The 20,675-nt window shown below is 44.1% G+C and overlaps 1 long non-coding RNA gene across 1 annotated transcript in view; it reads right to left on the reverse strand.

The window, feature by feature from the left end:
- LOC137379803 (uncharacterized) overlaps positions 1-20,675 on the reverse strand; it is a 168,741-nt gene that overhangs the window by 89,766 nt on the left and 58,300 nt on the right. Inside the window, exon 3 of the long non-coding RNA XR_010976917.1 lies at positions 7,659-7,707. This is a non-coding gene — a long non-coding RNA (uncharacterized lncRNA). The remainder of the gene's footprint in view (positions 1-7,658; positions 7,708-20,675) is intronic.

Consider the following 20,675-nt stretch of genomic DNA (forward strand, 5'->3'; position numbering starts at 1 on the left):
GTGGGTGCAGGAAGCTGCTGCTTGAAGAAGGCAGGAGCTACGTTGGTGCTTGCAGAAGGAACTGGGGCAGAGCTTCACACCATTGTGAGATCCAGGGTATGCTGGGCACTGAGTTTTCTGCACGCCAGTGATAGCTGGCAGTGGACAAGGCCTCAAGCAGCCCTACAGGTAGCAGGGCATTTAGAAGTCCCATATGATTTTAACATTTATGGCATTAAGGCTTTCATAGGCACTTTTTGTGTTTTGTTTTGTTTCCAGCTGGGCACTTAGGTTTTCATGAGCCTTTGTGCCAGTTGTTGTTTACTTACCTGAGCGCAGTCTTAGATAGGACAATTTTAGGGCAGGGAACAGGAGGTAGAAAATTAACGAGTGATTCTGAAGGACAGAAGAAGCAAAGGTTAAAAAGTGTGCAGCACAGAAATTTGGCAGTGTTAAAGGGTATTTATTTAAATGCAAGGAGTATAGTAAATAAAGCCGATGAGCTGAGGGCACAGATAGACACATGGCAACACGATATCGTTGCTGTAACGAAAACTTGGCTTAAGGAGGAGCAAGAATGGCAACTCAACATTCCGGGATATAGAGTTTTGAGGCAGGATAGAGTGGGAGATAAAAAAGGAGGGGGTGTAGCATTATTAGTTAAGGAATCAATAACAGTTTTGAGGAGGGATATATGCTAAATGAATCATCAAATGAGGCCATATGGGTGGAGCTCAGAAATAAAAAAGGGGAGCCACACTACTAGGAGTGTACTATAGACTCCCAAATAGTGAGAGGGAGGTAGAAAAACAAATATGTAGGCAAATTTCTGAGTGCAAAAACTATAGGGCAATAATAGTTGGGGATTTCAACTACCCCAATATCAACTGGGATACAAACAGTGTGAAGGGCACAGAGGGGCAAAATTCTTGAACTACATTCAGGAGATCTTTTTTAGCCAGCACATAACAAGCCCAACGAGAGGGGGGCGCAATTCTAGATTTAGTCTTCAGTAATGAAGCTGGGCAAGTGGAGGAAGTAACAGTGGGTGACCATTTTGGAGATAGTGACCATAATACAGTTTTAGCATAATCATGGAAAAGGACAAAGATAAAACAGCAGTAAAAGTTCTAAATTGGGGGAAGGCGAATTTTAAGAAACTGAGAGGTGACTTGGCGAAAGTGGACTGGATACAGCTACTTGAAGGAAAATCAATGGTAAACCAGTGGGAAGCATTCCGAAACGAGATACTACAGGCACAGTGTAGGCATGTCCCCACAAAGATAAAGGGTGGTACTGCCAAATCTAGAGCCCCCTGTTTATCTAGAAGCTTACAGGGTAAGTTAAAGCAGAAAAAGAAAGCTTATGACGATCACAAAAATCTTAATACTTTAGAAAGCCTACAGGAGTATAGAAAGTGCAGGGGTGAAGTAAAAAAGGAAATTAGAAGAGCAAAGAGAGGGCATGAAAAATTATTGGCAGGTAAAATCAAGGAAAACCCAAAGGTGTTTTATCAGTATATTAAGAGCAAGAGGATAACTAAGGAAAGGGTAGGGCCTATCAGAGATTTACAAGGTAACTTATGCGTGGATGCAGAAGATGTGGGCAGGATTCTTAATGAGTTTTTTGTCTCTGTCTTTACAAAGGAGAGGGTAGATGTAGACATTGTAGTTAAAGAGGAGGAGTGTGTAATATTAGATGTGATAAGCAAAATGAGAGAGGAAGTACTAGAGGGTCTGACATCCTTGAAAGTGGATAAATCACCAGGGCCGGATGGATTGCTAAAGGAAGCCAGGGATGAAATAGTGGATGCGCTGAGGATCATCTTCAAATCATCACTAGATACAGGAGAGATACCAGATGATTGGAGGTCTGCGAACCTTGTACCTTTGTTTAAAAAGGGATAGGCCAAATAATTATCGGCCAGTCAGTCTGACCTCGGTGGTGGGTAAATTTTTAGAATCAATTCTGAGGGACAGGATACACTGCCACTTAGAAAGGCACAGATTAATCAGAGATAGTCAACATGGATTTCTTAAGGGAAGGTCATGTCTTACTAAAATAAAAGGAAAATACTGCGGATGCTGGAAATCTGAAATAAAAACAAGAAATGCTGGAACCACTCAGCAGGTCTGGCAGCATCTGTGGGAAGAGAAGCAGAGTTAACGTTTCGGGTCAGTAACCCTTCTCACTGACCCGAAACGTTAACTCTGCTTCTCTTTCCACAGATGCTGCCAGACCTGCTGAGTGGTTCCAGCATTTCTTGTTTTTATGTCATGTCTTACTAACTTAATTAAGTTTTTTGAGAAAGTAAAAAGAAGGATTGATGAGGGTAGTGCAGTGGATTTGGTCTACATGGACATTAGTAAGGCATTTGACAAGGTCCCACATGACAGACTGATTAGTAAAATTAAAGCCCATGGGATACAGGGGAATGTGGCAGGTTGGATCCAGAATTGGCTCAGGGACAGGAAAGAAAGGGTAGTAGTCAACGGATGTTTTTGTGGAAAGCTGTTCCCAGTGGCGTTCCACAGGGCTCAGTGTTGGGTCCCTTGCTGTTTGTGGTATATATTAATGATTTGGACTTAAATGTGGGAGGCATGATTGGGAAATTTGCTGATGACACAAAAATTGGCCGTGTAGTTGATAGTGAAGAGGATAGCTGTAGACTCCAAAAAGATATCAATGGTTTGGTTGAGTGGGGGGAAAAGTGGCAAATGGAATTCAACCCAGAAAAGTATGAGGTAATGTATTTGGGGATGGCAAATAAAGCGAGAGAATACACAATAAATGGCATGATAGTGAGAGGGGTAGAGTAAGTGAGAGACCTTGGAGTGCATGTCCACAGGTCCCTGAAGGCGGCAGGACAGGTAGATAGAGTGAAGAAGGCATATGGAATGCTTTCCTTTATTGGCCGAGGTATAGAATTCAAAAGCAGGGATGTAATGCTGGAACTGTATAAAACACTGGTTAGGCCACAGTTGGAGTATTGCATGCAGTTCTGATCACCACATTACAGAAAGGACATAATTGCTCTGGAGAGAATACAGAGGAGATTTACAAGAATGTTGCCACGGCTCGAAAGTTGCAGCTATGAGGAAAGATTGGATCGGCTATGGTTGTTTTCCTTAGAACAGAGGAGGCTGAGGGGTGACTTAATAGAGGTGTAAAAAATTATGAGGGGCGTAGATAGAGTAGGCAGGAAGGACCTGTTTCCCCTGGCGGAGAGGTCAATTACCAGGGGGCACAGATTTAAGGTGATTTGTAGAAGGATTAGAGGGAACATGAGGAAAAACCTTTTCACCCAGAGGGTGATGGGTGTCTGGAATTCACTGCCAGGAACGGTGGTGGAGGCAGAAACCCTCAATTCTTTTAAAAGATACCTGGACATGCACCTGAAGTGCTGTCACCGGCAAGGCTATGGACCAGGTGACGGAAGGTGGGATTAGATTTGGCGGCTAGTTTTTTTCCAGCCGGCACGGACATGACGGGCTGAATGGCCTCCTTCTGTGCCTTACTTTTTCTATGGCTCTATGGTTTTATTTCGTCCCACACTCCCTCATTAGCACCAAAGGGCTCCTTATGAGGAATCCATTGAGCTGTTGTATCTAGAAGGTAAGGGGACCACCAGAAGGTTGCCAGGTGGGTTAGGCTGCCCAAAAGTTGCTCTAGTCCCTCTCTTCTGTGCTCGCACTCCAGTGTTCTCAAAGAGAGGCTTGTTATCAGAGGCTCCTCTTCCCAATGGCTGTGCTAACAGATTTTCTGGTGGCAACACCATGAGCTGTGAATGCCTGGAAGGCTCTTCAGAAGTATCCCAAATCACAGCATGCCATGCTTTACATTATATTATATGGAAGAAGGCATGCCAGGGCGATCGGAAGCCACTATTGCTCATTTGGCTGCACTGCCAAGATGTCACCAACCATTTCTCCAGGCCCCTGCAAACTCACCTGGGAATGACCGTGGTAAACCTGCCTTTTGAGTGTCTGGATCAGCAGAGAGGAAGCACTGAGCTGTGTGATCTTCTGCTGCAAGAACATCAGTGGCTACTATGCAGCACACAGCTGGCACATGTGCAAAGGCAGCTAGATGTGGCAAGAAACCTAGCTGCATCTTCCTGCAGTGCTGCCCTATAGGGTGGCATAGGTGAAAACCATTCCCGCAATCATCTGATGCAGCGCTATCTCACTTCACCAAAGAGGTCACCAAGGCCTGGACTGCACCATCATTTGTCTGCACCTACGAGTGCCTTTCCCTACATTCTGTCCTGCCAATTCTAAATGCCTCTCCCTTTCATCCTTGGAAAAGGTTTCTGATGGAATTAGACACTTTTTAACTATCTCCTGAAGCTTTTTAAATTTTTGTTCCCTCCTTGTGACACTTTAGTTTAGTTTAGTTCTACAGCACTGAAACAGGCCCTTCGGCCCACTGAGTCTGTGCCGACCATCAACCACCCATTTATATTAATCCTACACTAATTCCATATTCCTACCACATCCGCACCTGTCCCTATATTTCCCTACCACCTACCTATACTAGGGGTAATTTATAATGGCCAATTAACCTAACAACCAGCAAGTCTTTGGCATGTGGGAGGAAACCGGAGCACCCGGAGGAAACCCACGCAGACACAGGGAGAACTTGCAAACTCCACACAGGCAGTACCCAGAATTGAACCCGGGTCGCTGGAGCTGTGAGGCTGCAGTGCTAACCACTGCGCCACTGTGCCGCCCACTCTCTTAAATCTGACTTACACATAATTTTCATTTCCGACTGATGGTGTCATCCCCAGACGTGGCATTGTTTGCACCTGGAGTTGTGAATCATGAAAATTGAGTGCTCCTAGCACTTAATTTTCTGGTTTCTATTAAAAGCAGTGCAAACTAGAAGATGGCAATTACTCCAATGTATTTGTTTCAGTTTTGTTACAACATATTTATTGTATTTGGAATATAGTCTTAGAAGCGCTGGACCTGATATACAGGGGAATAAATTTAGAGAAGAAAGATATCTTCAAACCAAATCCAACCAAATGAATTACACTGCATTTCTTATTAAAATTAGAACATTCAAAATTTCCAATGGTGAACATGTATATCTAAATCAGGAAACTGAGGGGATTGGGTACAATGCTGGTTTTACACACCACATGATTTTGACTTCAGTGAATCTGGTGGGTTTATCCCCACAATGTCTGGGCTTATACGCAGAGAATGGTTACTTGCAGAGCAATATTGGGTGAGCTAACTGCTTGACGTAATGAAGAACTGGCCAAGGTTGCACTGAGTTTAGTTTTGAAATGAAAAATAATTTCCGAAAGGAAAGTGTTGCACCAACTGGGCTCTCTGAAATGTTATCATCATCACAAACCATCTGGTTAGGAAGCTGGCTGGCCAGTTTACAAAATTCTTTCTCGCTTAAGTGAAATTCTAGCTGTTCCTTTGTAAAAAAATAAATTCAATTTACTGAAGAATTACTTAACCACATGTATAAAAGTGTCGGTCAATACTGTCACAGCCAACCGTGCAGACTGTTCTCTTTATACTTCTGTGTAATTGAGGCTGACGGAATTAATAATTCACATGCCCATCAGAGCAAATTACATCTCAAAGCAACCAAGGAAAGCTCAGCAGCTGTCTTTGCTTTGCAAGTAGCAAGTAGAGCTTAGACTACGGAAGATAGACTGATGCAAAGCAGCTCCCCAACTAACAGATAGTCAGAAAAGACCCACTCACTTTTTGATAAATTTGTTGAATGGACTCCAGACAGTTTTCTTTTCATTTTTAATGTTACATCCCGTGGTTTGCCATAAGGTGTCCCAGAGTTTCTGGCCTTACACTCGCTGAAGAGAGGTTGGATCAAAGGGCCTTTTGCATACTGGGAAATTAGCATATGAGAAATTACCTCTTGCACAGAAGAGTCAGCTGTTGACAGCAACCTGGAATGGTGCTGTCATTTCAACTTAGCTCCATTTTCCATATGACACTTCCTTCTTTTAAACCTAGCTCTAGGAAATGCAGCACCTTTAATCTGCTCGCCCTCAATATCTACCACTTCCTGCTTCTTTTGCCTTTTGAAAAAGTTCCCATCAATCTGTCTAGCATCAGTTCAAAGTAGTGAGGCCATGGGTTAACCACTATGCTCCTCCAAACATATTCACTCTGCAGGCAACTGTGCCTTGAGGCAATGTTGATAATCTGATTTTTGACTCTTCAAGTGACTCTTATATGTGACCTTTCAGGCCAGAGGTGTACAATGCAGGCCTTGGACCTTTGAAACATGCTTATGAAGGGGTCGGGCAAAGGTGGTGGCTTGAAATCTCCACCCTGTTCATCTGTTGATTGGAAATGTGCATTGGGGATCAAATACCATTCTGGCAAAAGGCCAGGCCTGTGTTTGTAAATCACAGGATAAAACATGCAGCTTTCACATCAGTGCAAAACTATTTTGCGGGACCGGGCAGTGTAAAGATTGTTCAGGAGCGGCGTTTATAATAGATACATTCTGTTATGAAAGAAAAGTTATTTACCTTTATTGCAATCTTCAGCTTATCTGAAGAAGCATCATCCATGTACCATGAGAGTGAATATTGTTCTGGGTCACATTCTTTGGGGAAAATTTTTATAACAAGTTGTTTGATGATGCCATCGGCACCCCACATGACTCTCCCCTCTCATATACTCCATAAGGTGAAGGCCACACCCCCTGTTCTGCCTCCACAAGCTTTAGTTTATTTTTGCTGGATTAGCATGAAAAGGATACTGAACACACTCTGCAAGCACTATGGGCATGGTTTGTTGGTGGGGGGGGGGGGGGTGGGGGCGGGGGATGTGTGAATGATAGTTTTCAGAAGAAAGATAAAGTCTATTTCTGATTGCCTACTCCACATGTTGCTGAAGCTGAGAAAGACAGTGCCAGGCAATGGGGGAAGGGAGGTACTTGAGGACAACAGAATACCCTTACCATCAGAACAGATTGACTGTTCATGGATAGATCCAGACACAACTGTTCAGTAAAAGCCTGCAGGTTACCCAAGCTGGTCACACAATATGTAACATTAATGGTAACCTGTCTGATAGATGCTTAGGCTGTAGCTGTGCATTGACCAGAATGGGCCTTTATTGGTGCATGCGAGTAACCTAAGGAAAGACTGAAGGACGGAAGGAAGGATGGCCAAACATTTATATTGCGGTAGGCACACAGATAAGTCCCACAAACAACAGTGAGATAAGTTGCCAGGTAAACTGTTTTACTGGCCAGAACTTTACACCCCATCCAGGAGTGGGGGGGCCTAAAATCAAGTGGGAGGTGGAGAGGGCCATTCCTGTTGCCTACCCACCCCAGCTGCTATTTTACCAGCAGCGGAGGAGGTGGCAAACGGCCTGCCCACCCTCGGCCAATTGAGGTCCTTAAGTGGCCAATTAATTACCATTGCTGGTATTTTATCAGCGACGGCCGGGCACATCATCAGCTGAGGAGGCTGTCCAGTAATACCAGGCGGCCTACTTGCAGGCTGGGGTAGGGGACCTCCTGATTGGGCGCCCTGTGCTCCATAGAGGGTCCCCCCAACAGCACAAGCTGCCCCTACTGCAGCACCTCCCCCCGCCCTCCTGATGGACCCCCACCCCCTTGCTGGGGCCCAGCCGATTGTCCCCGGTGGGGCCCGTAACCCCACTCACCTCTTTCGGGGTCGGCGTCCCTCTTGGTCTTTGGATGGGTGCAGTCCACCTAAGTAGGCAGACAAAGATTCAGTTTAATGTTTCATCCAACAGTGTAGCACTCCTTACAATTGCACTAAAGGGTCAACTTAGCTTATGCATTTATGTCTATGAAGCAGGGCTCAAGCCCACAACCCTAAGGTTCAGTGGGGAGAGCTCTACCACTGAACCAAGGCTGTTCCTTTCTTGCCAATTTTACTCTGGTTCATAGTCTATGGTCACTTAGCACACCACTTGTATCCTGTTTGACAACAAAGAAAACAATACAAATCAAAACACAGCTGGAAATTGGAAATAAGAACTGAAAGTGCTGGAAACACTCAGCAGGTCAGGCAGCACCTGTGGAGAGAGAAACAAGGGTTAACATTTCAGGTCGATGGGCATTACAGATGAGTCTGGGAGCTGACAGTAAGTGAGCTCTCACCATTAGAGTGTTCACCTTGGTTTCCCGATAACAGACAATGGGAGATCATTTTATAAGTACAATCTGCTGCAGGGAGCCTAAACTGTCCATCTCAGGAAATCTCAGTCACAACGTCCAGAGCTTTCCCTCCACTAATTTTAGATGAAGAATTGCGGACATAATGCCCGTGATTTCCCAGAATACATGACTGGTGGTATAGGTTGGTGCGTCACATGCTTGATAAATAGTTCCTTTATTTCAACCTTTCAGTGTAATATTTAAATATTCTTGTATTAACATGGGGGCGATTAATGGCAATACACGCCCATATTATTGGATGCTGTGGCTTGAGGCCCAATCAGCACCCTGTGAGTTCTGATAAAAGTGACTTGAGGTCCTTTTAGTGCATCGGGCCTCTGCGCAGACTTGAAGCGCATAAATTAAGGCCAAAAATTTCATGTAAATTGGGGTTCAGCTCTATAATTCAGCTGAGAAAACTGCAAAGTGCTTCAGATGTTCAGTGCTTATTTGAAATGGGAACTTCAAGAGAGGCCTGCGGAAATGTGTCAATCTTTATTGTAGGGCTGGCTATCTTCTTCAAAGAGGCCCACCCTTTGTTGCAAGGTTGCCAATGCCTGATCTGGAAAGGGGCGTTCTGTCCTAGCCATTTTATGACCAATGCAAGGCACACCTATAAAGGCAGCCCTTTAACTACTGCTGGCTTGAGGAATCCTGCCCTTTGAGCTCATTACACTCCTAATATGTCATGTGCTGCACCCCGCGATCACCTTAAAATATCAAAATGAACTGATCTCATGTTATTTGAGGGTGTTCAGCCTGTTGGTCTCGATGCACGCTTGGTGCTTAAAGTACCGTGCAGGGCTTGTACTATTCACCCTGACGATTTCATATTTTATTTATTTTGCTTTTATTTGTTTTCCTTTTGTTATACATTTTGGCTTTTGATCATGAACTTGAGGATTAGCTGCTTGAAATAATGCATCACAAAACATCAAAAGCATAAAATGGAATAAATAATTCATTGTTATTTTGTGAAATCTCCCTGACCTCTTCACCCTCTCTGTGCCATATATTTGAAAAGATGCACAACAGCACAGCCACTGTCAGGTGGAAAAACTACTAGCTGTTGGCGTAAACAGCAAACATTGTGGCCAAATGTGACTAAAGTCTGTCATGTCACATGGTGGGGAGGAGAGTTGGGTGTTGGTTGCAGGTAGTTGCAACAGAGGCATGAATGATAACGAAGGGCTGTCTTTGGAGTATGAATGGGCTAGAATTTAATGCCATGAAGGAAGATGGCTAAGGATTAAGACAGAATTAATACCAGACGCTGCTCCAGAATTCAATGGCCGCTTGCTTTTTCACAGTGCTGTAGCATTGCAACTACTGCACTGTATTGTACCCACTCATTTTTTTTTAATTAATTGACGGGATGTGGACATCATTGGCAAGGCTGGCCTGTATTTCCCATCCCTAATTGCCCGTGACTAGGCAGTGGCCAGCCGTCTGTTTGAACCGCGCAGTCCATGTTGTGTAGGTACACCCACAGCGCTGTCAAGGAGGGAGTTTCAGAATTTTAAGCAGCGACAATGAAGGAACTGAGATATATTTCCATGTCAGGGTGGTGTTTGACCTGGAGGGGAACTTTCAGGTTGTGCTGTTCCCATGCGCCTGTTGCCCTCTAGATGGTAGAGATTGCAGGTTTGGGAGGTGCTGTCGAAGGAGACTTTGTGAGTGGCATCTTCTAGATGGTACACACTGCAGCCATATTGTGCTGTTTGTAGAGAGAATGAATGTTTAAGGTGGTGGATAGGATGCCAATCAAGTGGGCTTCTTTGGCTGGATGATGTCGAGCTTCTTAAGTGCTGTTGGAGCCGCACTCATCCAGTCAAGCAGACAGTATTCCATCACACTCCTGAATTGCACCTTGTGGATGGCGGAAAGGCTTGGGGGATTCAGGGATGAACTGACACTAGCCCAGTGATCTCACCAGCAGTGACTGCCTCTGCCCCTTACCTTCCCAGCATCTTAATAGCCTGAAAATTGTGTAGCAGTTTCTCTGGGGCATTAACAGCAATAGATGAAGGTAATTATCTGAAGAATATTTTCCAGGTGGCAGCAGACAGCTGACATAGCAGGGAGGCTAAGTGCAAGAATGATCTAGTAACATGAGAGGTCTGTGTTGTAAGTGGTTGCATGAAGGAAAGGCTTCGTAAGGAGAGTTTCAAACATCAGAGGCAGATGGAAGAGTTAGACAGTGATTATAAACATGTGGACTGTCAACAACACAAATTGCGTTTATATGACACCTTCAAAATAGTAAAATGCCCCAAGGCGCTTCACAAGAGCATTATTGAACAAGATTGACCTGGAGAGAAAGTCAGCAACAGCAGAGAGAAAGTGGGAGCAGTTTTTTTTATTCATTCGGGTAATGTGGGCTATGCCAGCATTGATTGCCCATCGCTAATTGCCCTTGAGAAGGTAGTGGTGGAGTGCTGAAATCAGCAATGTGGAAGAGGCCAGAATTGGAGGAGCGGAGCGATCGCTAAGGGTTTTAGAGCTGGAGGACATTACATAGAGAGAGGGACTTGCCATTCAATGTTAGAAGTGAAGACAACAGTGGAGGAGGTCTCATGGTAAAAAAGGTGAAGGTTTCTTTTTTTTAACCTTGCCTGTCCTTATGAAATCATTAAATGTCTTCTGGCATTGACCTTCTGCCCTGGGGTCAAGAGAACATAAGGAAATAAGAACAGAAGAAGTTAAAATGACACTATTGCCACTACTACCTCCTTCCACATGTCTCAGGTGATTGCTTGGAGTGGTCTCCTTCCCTGTGAGACTAACTATAGGATGGTCTCTCTACACTAGTGGATCTCATCCTGAAGCATCTGTAAATCTACATCTGGAAAACTCTGACCACCACATGCCCGGGTCTTTCCTTGTGACAACTAGTGCCTGGTGCAGAAACCATGATGACGTCTTCAGAAAGCACAAAAGAGAATCGATTGGTGAGAGGTCACTGCAGTTGAACATCCTTGTCAAAATCTGAAGCAGCAAATGTACCACTTACCGACCATATCTTTTTTTATTCATTCATAGGATGTGGACGTCACTGGCTAGGCCAGCATTTATTGCCCATCCCTAATTGCCCTTGAGAAGGTGGTGGTGTGCTGCCTTCTTGAACTGCTGCAGTCCTTGTGAGGTAGGTACACCCACAGTGCTGTTAGGAAGGGAGTTCCAGGATTTTGACCCAGCGACAGTGAAGGAACGGCGATATAGTTCCAAGTCAGGATGGTGTGTGACTTGGACGGGAACTTGCAAGTGGTGATGTTCCCATGCATCTGCTGCTCTTGTCCTTCGAGGTGGTAGAGGTCACGGGTTTGGAAGGTGCTGTCTAGGGAGCCTTGCTGCAGTGCATCTTGTAGCTGGTACACACTGCTGCCACTATGCGTCAGTGGTGGAGGGAGTGAATGTTAGTTAATGGTGTGCCGGTCAAGCGGGCTGCTTTGTCCTGGATGGTGTCGAGCTTCTTGAGTGTTGTTGGAGCTGCACCCATCCAGGCAAGTGGAGAGTATTCCATCACACTCCTGACTTGTGCCTTGTAGATGGTGGACAAGCTTTGGGGAGTCAGGAGGTGAGTTACTCGTCACAGGATTCCATGCCTCTGACCTGCTCTTGTAGCCACGGTATTTAATTGGTACTCCAGTTCAGTTTCTGGTCAATGGTAGCCCCTAGGATGTTGATAGTGGGGGATTCAGCAATGGTAATGCCATTAAATGTCAAGGGGAGATGGCTAGATTCTCTCTTGTTGGAGATGGTCATTGTCTAGCATTTGTGCGGCACAAATGTTACTTGCCACTTATCAGCCCAAGCCTGGATATTGTCCAGGTCTTGCTGCATTTTTACTCGGACTGCTTCAGTATCTGAGGAGTCACGAATGGTGCTGAACATTGTGCAATCATCAGCGAATATCCCCTCTTCTGACCATATGATTGAAGGAAGGTCATTGACGAAGCAGCTGAAAATGGTTGGGCCTAGGACAATACCCTGAAGGAACTCCTGCAGTGATGTCCTGGAGCTGAGATGATTGGCCTCCAACAACCACAGCCATCTTCCTTTGTACTGGGTATGACTCCAACCAGCAGAGTGTTTTCCCCCTGATTCCCATTGACTCCAGTTTTGCTAGGGCTCCTTGATGCCATACTCGGTCAAATGCTGCCTTAATGTCAAGGGCAGTCACTCTCACCTCACCTCTTAAGTTCAGCTCTTTTGTCCATGTTTGAACCAAGGCTATAACGAGGTCAGGAGCTGAGTGGCCATGGCGAAACCCAAACTGAGCATCACTGAGCAGGTTATTGCTAAGCAAGTGCTGCTTAATGGCACTGTTGATGACACCTTCCATCACTTTACTGATGATTGAGAGTCGGCTGATGGGGCGGTAATTGGCTGGGTTGGACTTGTCCTGCTTTTTGTGTACAGGACATACCTGGGCAATTTTCCACATTGCCGGGTAGATGCCACTGTCATAGCTATACTGGAACAGCTTGGCTAGGGGTGCGACAAGTTCTGGAGCACAGGTCTTCAGTACTGTTGCCGGAATATTGTGAGGACCCATAGCCTTTGCAGTATCCAGTGCCTTCAGACGTTTCTTGATATCACACGGAGTGAATCGAATTGGCTGAAGTCTGGCATATGTAATGCTGGGGACTTCAGGAGGGGGCCGAGATGGATCATCAACTCGGCACTTCTGGCTGAAGATTGTTGCAAATGCTTCTGCCTTATCTTTTGCACTGATGTGCTGGGCTCCCCCATCATTGAGGATGGGGATTTTTGTGGAGCCACTTCCTCCAGTTATTTGTTTAATTGTCCACCACCATTCACGACTGGATGTGACAGGACTGCAGAGCTTTGAGCTGATCCGTTGGTTATGGGATCGCTTAGCTCTGTCTATTGCATGCTGGTTATGCAGTTTGGCATGCAAGTACACCTGGGCTGTAGCTTCACCAGGTTGATACCTGGATGCACTCTTCATTGAACCAGGGTTGGTCTCCTGGCTTGATAGTAATGGTAGAGTGGGGGATATGCTGGGCCATGAGGTTACATATTGTGGTTGAGTACAATTCTGCTGCTGCTGATGGCCCACAGTGCCTCATAGATGCCCAGTTTTGCATTGCTAGATCTGTTCGAAATCTATCCCATTTAGCACGGTGATAGTGCCACACAACACGATGGATGGTATCCTCAATGTGAAGGCGGGACTTCGTCTCCATAAGGACTGTGTGGTGGTCACTCCTACCAATACAGTCATGGACAGAAGCATCTGCAGCAGGCAGATTGGTGAGGACAAGGTCAAGTATGTTTTTCCCTCATTTTGGTACCCCCACCACCTGCCGCAGACCCAGTCTGGCAGCTATGTCCTTGAGTACTCTGCCAGCTCGGTCAGTAGTGGTGCTACTGAGCCACTCTTGGTGATGGACATTGAAGTCCCCCACCCAGAGTACATTTTGTGCCCTTGCCACCCTCAGTGCTTCCTCCAAGTGGTGTTCAACATGGAGGAGTACTGACTCATCAGCTGAGGGAGGGTGGTAGGTGGTAATCAGTAGGAGGTTACCTTGCCCATGTTTGACCTGATGCCATGAGACTTCATGGCGTCCGAAGTCCATGTCGAGGACTCCCAGGGCAACTCCCTCCCTACTGTAGACCATTGTACCGCCACCTCTGCTGGGACTGTCCTGCTGGTGGGACAGGACATACGCAGGGATAGTGATTGCAGTGTCTGGGACATTGTCTGTAAGGTATGATTCCGTGAGTATGACTATATCAGGCTGTTGCTTGACTAGCCTGTAAGCCAGCTCTCCCAACTTTGGCACAAGCCCCCAGATGTTCGTAAGGAGGACTTTGCAGGGTCGACAGGGCTGGGTTTGCTGTTGTCGTTTCCGGTGCCTAGGTCGATGCCTGTTGGTCCATCCATTTTCATTCCTTTTTATTGACTTTGTAGCGGTTAGGTACAACTGAGTGGCTTGCTAGGCCATTTCAGAGGGCATGTAAGAGTTAACCACATTGCTGTGGGTCTGGAGTCACATGTAGGCCAGACCAGGTAAGGACAGCAGATTTCCTTCCCTAAAGGACATTAGTGAACCAGATGGGTTTTTACAACAATCAACAATGGTTTTATGGCCATCATTCGACTAGATTTTAATTCCACATTTTTATTAATTAAATTCAAATTCCATCTTCAGCTGTGGTGGGATTCAAAGCCATGTCCCCAGAGCAATACCCTGGATCTCTGGGTTACTAGTCCAGTGATAATACGACTATGCCACCGCCGCCCCAGAAACCTACTGCTGCCTTAACCTGCTGTAGGCTTTCCAACCCTGCGGTAGCAAGCTTCCTTTTCCTCCCACCCAACAGTTTACTCCCATGCTACAGGAGTTGAGCTCCTGGAAATTCAGTAAGCTAAAATCAGCTACTACAAGTTCTGACAAGGCCAATGGGACCCTTAGCTGGCAAGCAGAATTTCCGCCCCATCCGTATTGCTGCAAAGTCAGCAGCCTCACAGATTTTCAAGCCTACTACATTTTGCCCTCGCAATATACTTTCTCAGAAGCTGCTGAGTAATTCCTGATTTTGCAGCATTCTAGAGCAGAAGTAATGCTGAAAGTGCCTACAGGATAACTCAGCAAGCAGTTGTATCAGATGTTTCAATGGGAGGAGGGGCAGTCTGGCCCAGTCTGCACCTGATGCTGTTAACACAAATGTACGTGACGTCAATTTGCCTGAAATGTACATTGCCTTGACCTCTTCAGGTGCAACCAGCAGTAAAGCTGTACAGGAAGTTCAGGTGCAATGCCATTCAGGTGGACCATGGGGGAAAAGGATTAGCATCATTTTGCCTTTTGCACTGCATCCGATTTTTTGAGCTACTAATAAGGAGGTGGGCAGATGAAAGTTTACTCCATTGTCTTCTATTGCAACTGAAGTGTTAGGCACAACAAGAACCTATCTGTCTTCACCCTCATTTGTTCCATCTGTCACTATTGCAACACCGTCAAAAGCCTGTATTGGATTGCTCGGATCTACAACACATTGTGTATGAATTTCAAGTAGGTAGAGCTGTCTAAGAGTAGACATCCCTGGAATCACATTGACATGCCTCACATCTGCTTCAGATTAACTTCCAAGTGGTTATCTAGCTCTGGCTTGTCAGGTTGTCAGGGATGTTCGATGCAGAAAATTATTGTTATGAGGACCCTCAGTTCCCTTTGTTTATATTCGATGGATACAGTGTTTTTGACCCCCTGAACTTTTTCAGTGACTTGGGACAGTTGACTATGTTAAAGGCACCACTGAGGCATTTTACAATAACAACACCAGCTTGCATTTATAAAGTGCCTTTAACATAGCAAAACGTCCCAGGAGCTTCACAGGAGCATTATCAAACAAAACTTTTCGTTGAGCCACATAAGGAGATGGTAGGACAAGTAGCCAAAAATTTGGTCAAAAAGGTAGGTTTTAAGGAGGAGAGCGATAGAAGCAAGGAGGTTTAGAGAGGGAATGTACTATGTTAAAGGCACTATTGGGACAATTTATAACCCTAAATGTCCTATATAAAATGCAAGTTATTGTTGTCGATTTTCTGCTTGATTGTTCTGCAAAGCGATCTAATTTCCTCTCACAGTATAACTGTTCAAAGGTGCTCGTCATAAGATTTTTCATATGATTATGTAACGTGTGAGACATTGAACAAAAATGAAATTTCTCATTGCCGAAATGAAAATCCTGAATTCATGATGATCAGCTGTTTGCCATTTTAAAACACCAGTCCTCTTGTAGCAAACTGCTGAGTCTAGATGCATCTGTATTGTTCATCATTCATCAGGGTTGTCCCAGTTCAGTCACAGTAAGCACAAAATGTAATAATAGTAAAAAGAATAGTCCTCCATGAAATTATCACTAGATTTCAAAGGACACAGATGCTTTTTTTCCATGCTTATTAAGAACTGGAAACATAGCTGCTCCTAAAGTGTATGAAGTAAATGGTGATCTTTTACCTTCAAAACTACTTTTGACAAAGGACTGATCCCAGAAAAATGAAACAGTCCATCAGACTATCTGACGACTCGACTGCACAGAGGGGAAGAGTGGAACTGTTCAGTTTCAAGGGGGCTTATCCTCGATTGCCCAGGCCCTGCATGATCATGAATCTTCATCATTAAAGTTTGTGGAGGCTGTGCATAGTTCAGAATGGGGAGGTTTGCAGTTGAAAATGGACCCTTAATTTTAAAACTCACCTTCCAAGAGGATTCCACAGGTTTTCCTGGAACAACGGACTTTTACATCTTGAATTCTTAACAGCTCTTACCCTTTACCATCTATCTATCTCTTCTTGAATGTGCATGTGAGAGTGAATGCGTGCATGGGTGGTGTTGCGATCATTTTGATTAATGAATATTGTGCAATAGATAATCTTCCATTTTAAACTTACAAGAAAATCTGTCGTGCTTTGTTTATTCAGCAAACACTAATAATATGAAAACACAGTCTGTGGCCAGTGGGAGTGAGAAGGATGGGGTCAGTAGCTAGAGAATGGAGTTTGTGGTGAGGGCCGCGACAATGGGTTCAGTCTTTCTCATATATAATTGGTGGAACTTTCTGATGCACAAGCAGTCTGATAATTAAGAGACAGTGGAGAAGTTGGGAGAGTGGGTGGTGAGGTAGGACTGGGTACCGTCAATGTACATATGAAAACTGATGTTGTATATGAAATTGGAGGGTGACCAAGGATAGATGCTTCAAGTATGAAGAGAAGTCAGTGTCACAGCAACTGAATCGATGTGAAATTAATGAAAAAGTGGATTTTTAAATGTACTCTTCCCCTCCCCCTGCAAGCAGTATGGAATGCAAATTGTGCTTCTAAAAGGCAATACAACACCATCTGTCCCAAGCTAAAAGAAAAATCTTGTTTATTTCTCAGAAAAATTTCAAAATTTCACTTGAAAATAATTCTAATATGTAGTTACTGTTGTTATATATGGCCATTTTGCACAGAGCAAACTCCCATTACCGGCAGTTTCAGTCCATGTTGGTTGAGGAAGGAATGGTGTTCCAGTAGTGCCTGGGATCACTAATATCAAATTAAACCACCACAAGAGATGAATAAGGCCTCAGTTTCTTAATATCTTATTTGAAGGCCAACATGGCAAACAATGCAGGACTCCCTCACTGCAATGCTAGATGTCAAACTAGGCTCAAGTCCCAACATGAGGTTTGATCATGCAACCATTTGACTCAGGGATAAGAGTGCTACCACCAAACCAAATTGACATTCCTCGCCTTATCTAATTTAAACGAATGAACATGTCCATTAAGATAGTAGAGAGAGGAATTTGATGTAACATGTAAGCAGGCCACATGAAGAGGACATAAGGAGGCTACAAAGGGACATAGATAGGTTAAGTGAGTGGGCAAAGATCTGGCAAATGGAGTATAATGTGGGAAAATGTGAAATCGTCCAATTTGGCAGGAAGAATAAAAAAGAAGAATATTATCTAAATGGTGAGAGATTGCAGATCTCTGAGATGCAGAGGGATCGGGTGTCCTAGTGCATGAATCACAAAAGGTTAGTATGATAGTTCAGCAAGTAATTAGGAAAGCTAATAGAATGTTATTGTTTCTTGAAAGGAGAATTGAATACAAAAGTAGGGAGGTTATGCTTCAGTTATACAGGGCATTGGTGAGAACACATCTGGAGTACTGTACACAGTATTGGTCTCCTTATTTATGGAAGGATGTAAATGCGTTGGAAGCAGTTTAATGAAGGTTTACTAGACTAAGCACACTACAGTGTGCCGATTAGGCTCACTACAGCCTGCCGGACTGAATATTGATTTCAATAATTTCAGAGCATGACAGCCCCCCATTTTACTTTCATTTTTAGTTATTTTTTTCTTTTTTCTTTTTTTCTTTTTTACATTCTTTTTTTTACATTTTTTACAATTTTTTTTTGCATTTATTTCATTTCATCTTAGTTTGTTCAGTTTGCTTACCCACTGTTTTTTTTCAGGTTTGCACTTGCTGCTGTTCAATATTCAGTGCATTAACACCTAATCTGTACTAAAAACAAGAAATGCTGGAACCACTCAGCAGGTCTGGCAGCATCTGTGAAAAGAGAAGCAGAGTTAACGTTTCGGGTCAGTGACCCTTCCGAAGAAGGCATTTCTTGTTTTTATTACTAGACTAATACCTGGAATTGGCAGGTTGCCTGATGAGGAAAGGTTGGACTAGGCTTGTATCTGCTGGAGTTTAGAAGAGCAAGAGGTGACTTGATTGAAACATGTAAGATCCTGAGGGGGCTTGACAAGGTAGATGTGGGAAAGATGTTTCCCCTTGTGGGAGAATTGAGAACTAGGGATCACTATTTAAAAATAAGGGGTTGCCCATTTAAGACAGAGATGGAAGAAATTTTTTTCTCTCAGAAGGTCGTGAGTCTTTGGAACTCTTCCTCAAAAGGCAGTGGAAGCAGAGTCTTTCAATATTTTTAAGGCACAGGTAGATAGATTCTTGATAAGCAAGGGGGTATAAAAGGTTATCGGGAGTAGGCAGAAATGTGGAGTCGAGGTGACAATCAGATCAGCCATGGTCTTGTTGAATGGCGGAGCAGGCTCAAGGGGCTGAGTGAACTACTCCTGCTCCTAATTTGTTTGTTCATATGTTCACACACAGTAGTTGCAGGCAGGCTGGAATATGCATTGGGTACTGTGTAAGTTCACTTACTTTGATATTTTAATTTTGTTTCTGCCATTTCAATTGCTATTCATTTGTAACTAGTTATTGATTTATGATATTACTGTCGGATTTTACATAAGATAAAACCCTCATTTCTTAAAGCCCAAAGTATGAAGAAACTATTTGCTTTAGAATCCAGAACAAGGTGAGTATAATCTTAAAATTAGGCTAAGGCCATTCAAGGGTGGTGTCAGGAAGCACGTCTTTGCACAAAGAGTATTGGAAGCCTGGAATGCTCCCCCCACCAAAAAGCTGTTGAGGCTGGGGGTGGGGATCAATTGAAAATGTCAACACTGAGATTGATAGATAGGGGGATTTGAGGGGAAGGTTTTTCACCCAGCGGCTGGTGAGGATCTGGAACTCACTGCCTGAAAGCCTCATTACAGTTAAAAAGTACTTGGATATGCACTTGAATTTCCGTCACCTACAAGGTTATGGAGCAAGGGCTGGAAAGTGGGATTAGACAGGATGGTTCCCTGTTGGCCAGCGCAGGCACGATGTGCCGAATGGCCTCCTTCTGTGCTGTAAATTTCTATGATTTTTATGATATTTGATAGGTAAGGGTATGAATGGGTATGGAGGCAAGGCTGGTAAATGGACTTAAGATACAGATCAGACCCAGCCACTCCTGTTCTTATTTTGAAGTGGTGGGAGCAACAGCCATAGTTCCTGAGAATTGTTTGATGCTGATCCTGCTAACTGACTAAACTGGAAGGGGAAAAGGTTCAGAATTCATATCATCAATAAGGGGTGAGGGCAGTGGTAGCATAAGTGTGCTGACCTTGTACAATCAATCCTGTACACTGAGCCAACAATAAGGAAAGGGCATGCAAGTCACAAAGGAGCAATGCTCTCCCGACTTTGTACGCTGATGCGCAGCAGGAAAAGAGATTGATGGCTATTGAAATGATCTTTGTAGTGAACCCTACAGTAAAGGGAAAGGGTAGCAATCATAGGAACCATTTTGTGCAGATTCTATTCTCTGAGTAAACAATAAAGGGGCAGAGTAAGGTTCACAGAAAACCATCTTCTATTACATGTACAAGACAATTGCAGTGCATGTTTCTATCATGCTGTAAGAAATATTTTCAAGCTTCTGGGCCCATATAAGAGCTAAGCTTTGTAGTTTTCTTAACCTGACAAAACTTAATTGCTGATTGTCCCACTGTGGACCATATTTATCTAGAAATACCAGTGGCACAAAATACATTTTGGCAGATTGTATATCATACTGCTATTAACAGCTGCTTTTCAATGCAAACTCTGCAAGACTCATAACTTTCTTGGAGATGATTTTTAAAAATCCTGTTTGGAGGTCCAATTACACAGTATTTCAAAATCACATAGCTTGAGTATTTTAAAGTTGCAAGCATCTAACTGTTCATTGTTTTCACCTTTGGGGATGGTTTATTGTATCTTGTAACATGGGCTATATAAGTGCCAGTTGTTGTTACTGATTATCTTAAGTTTTTAGCACATAGAACGATAGAACCATAGAAACATTATGGCATAGGAAGAGGCCATTCAGCCCATCATGTCTGCACTAGCTGAAAAAACTAGCTGCCCATTCTAATCCCATCTTCCAGCACCTGGTCCATGGCCTTGCAGGTTACAGCACTTCAGGTCCAGGTCCAGGTACCTTTTAAGTGAGTTGAGGGTTTCTGCCTCCGATTGACTTCCATCACTTAATGAAGCTGTCTAATCATTCACAAATTACAAGGCACACATTAATGAGGAATGTCACTCAACCCATCATGCCTCAATCCATC

The sequence above is a fragment of the Heterodontus francisci genome, chromosome 18 (assembly GCF_036365525.1).
Source record: "Heterodontus francisci isolate sHetFra1 chromosome 18, sHetFra1.hap1, whole genome shotgun sequence".
NCBI classification, from domain to species: Eukaryota; Metazoa; Chordata; class Chondrichthyes; order Heterodontiformes; family Heterodontidae; genus Heterodontus; species Heterodontus francisci.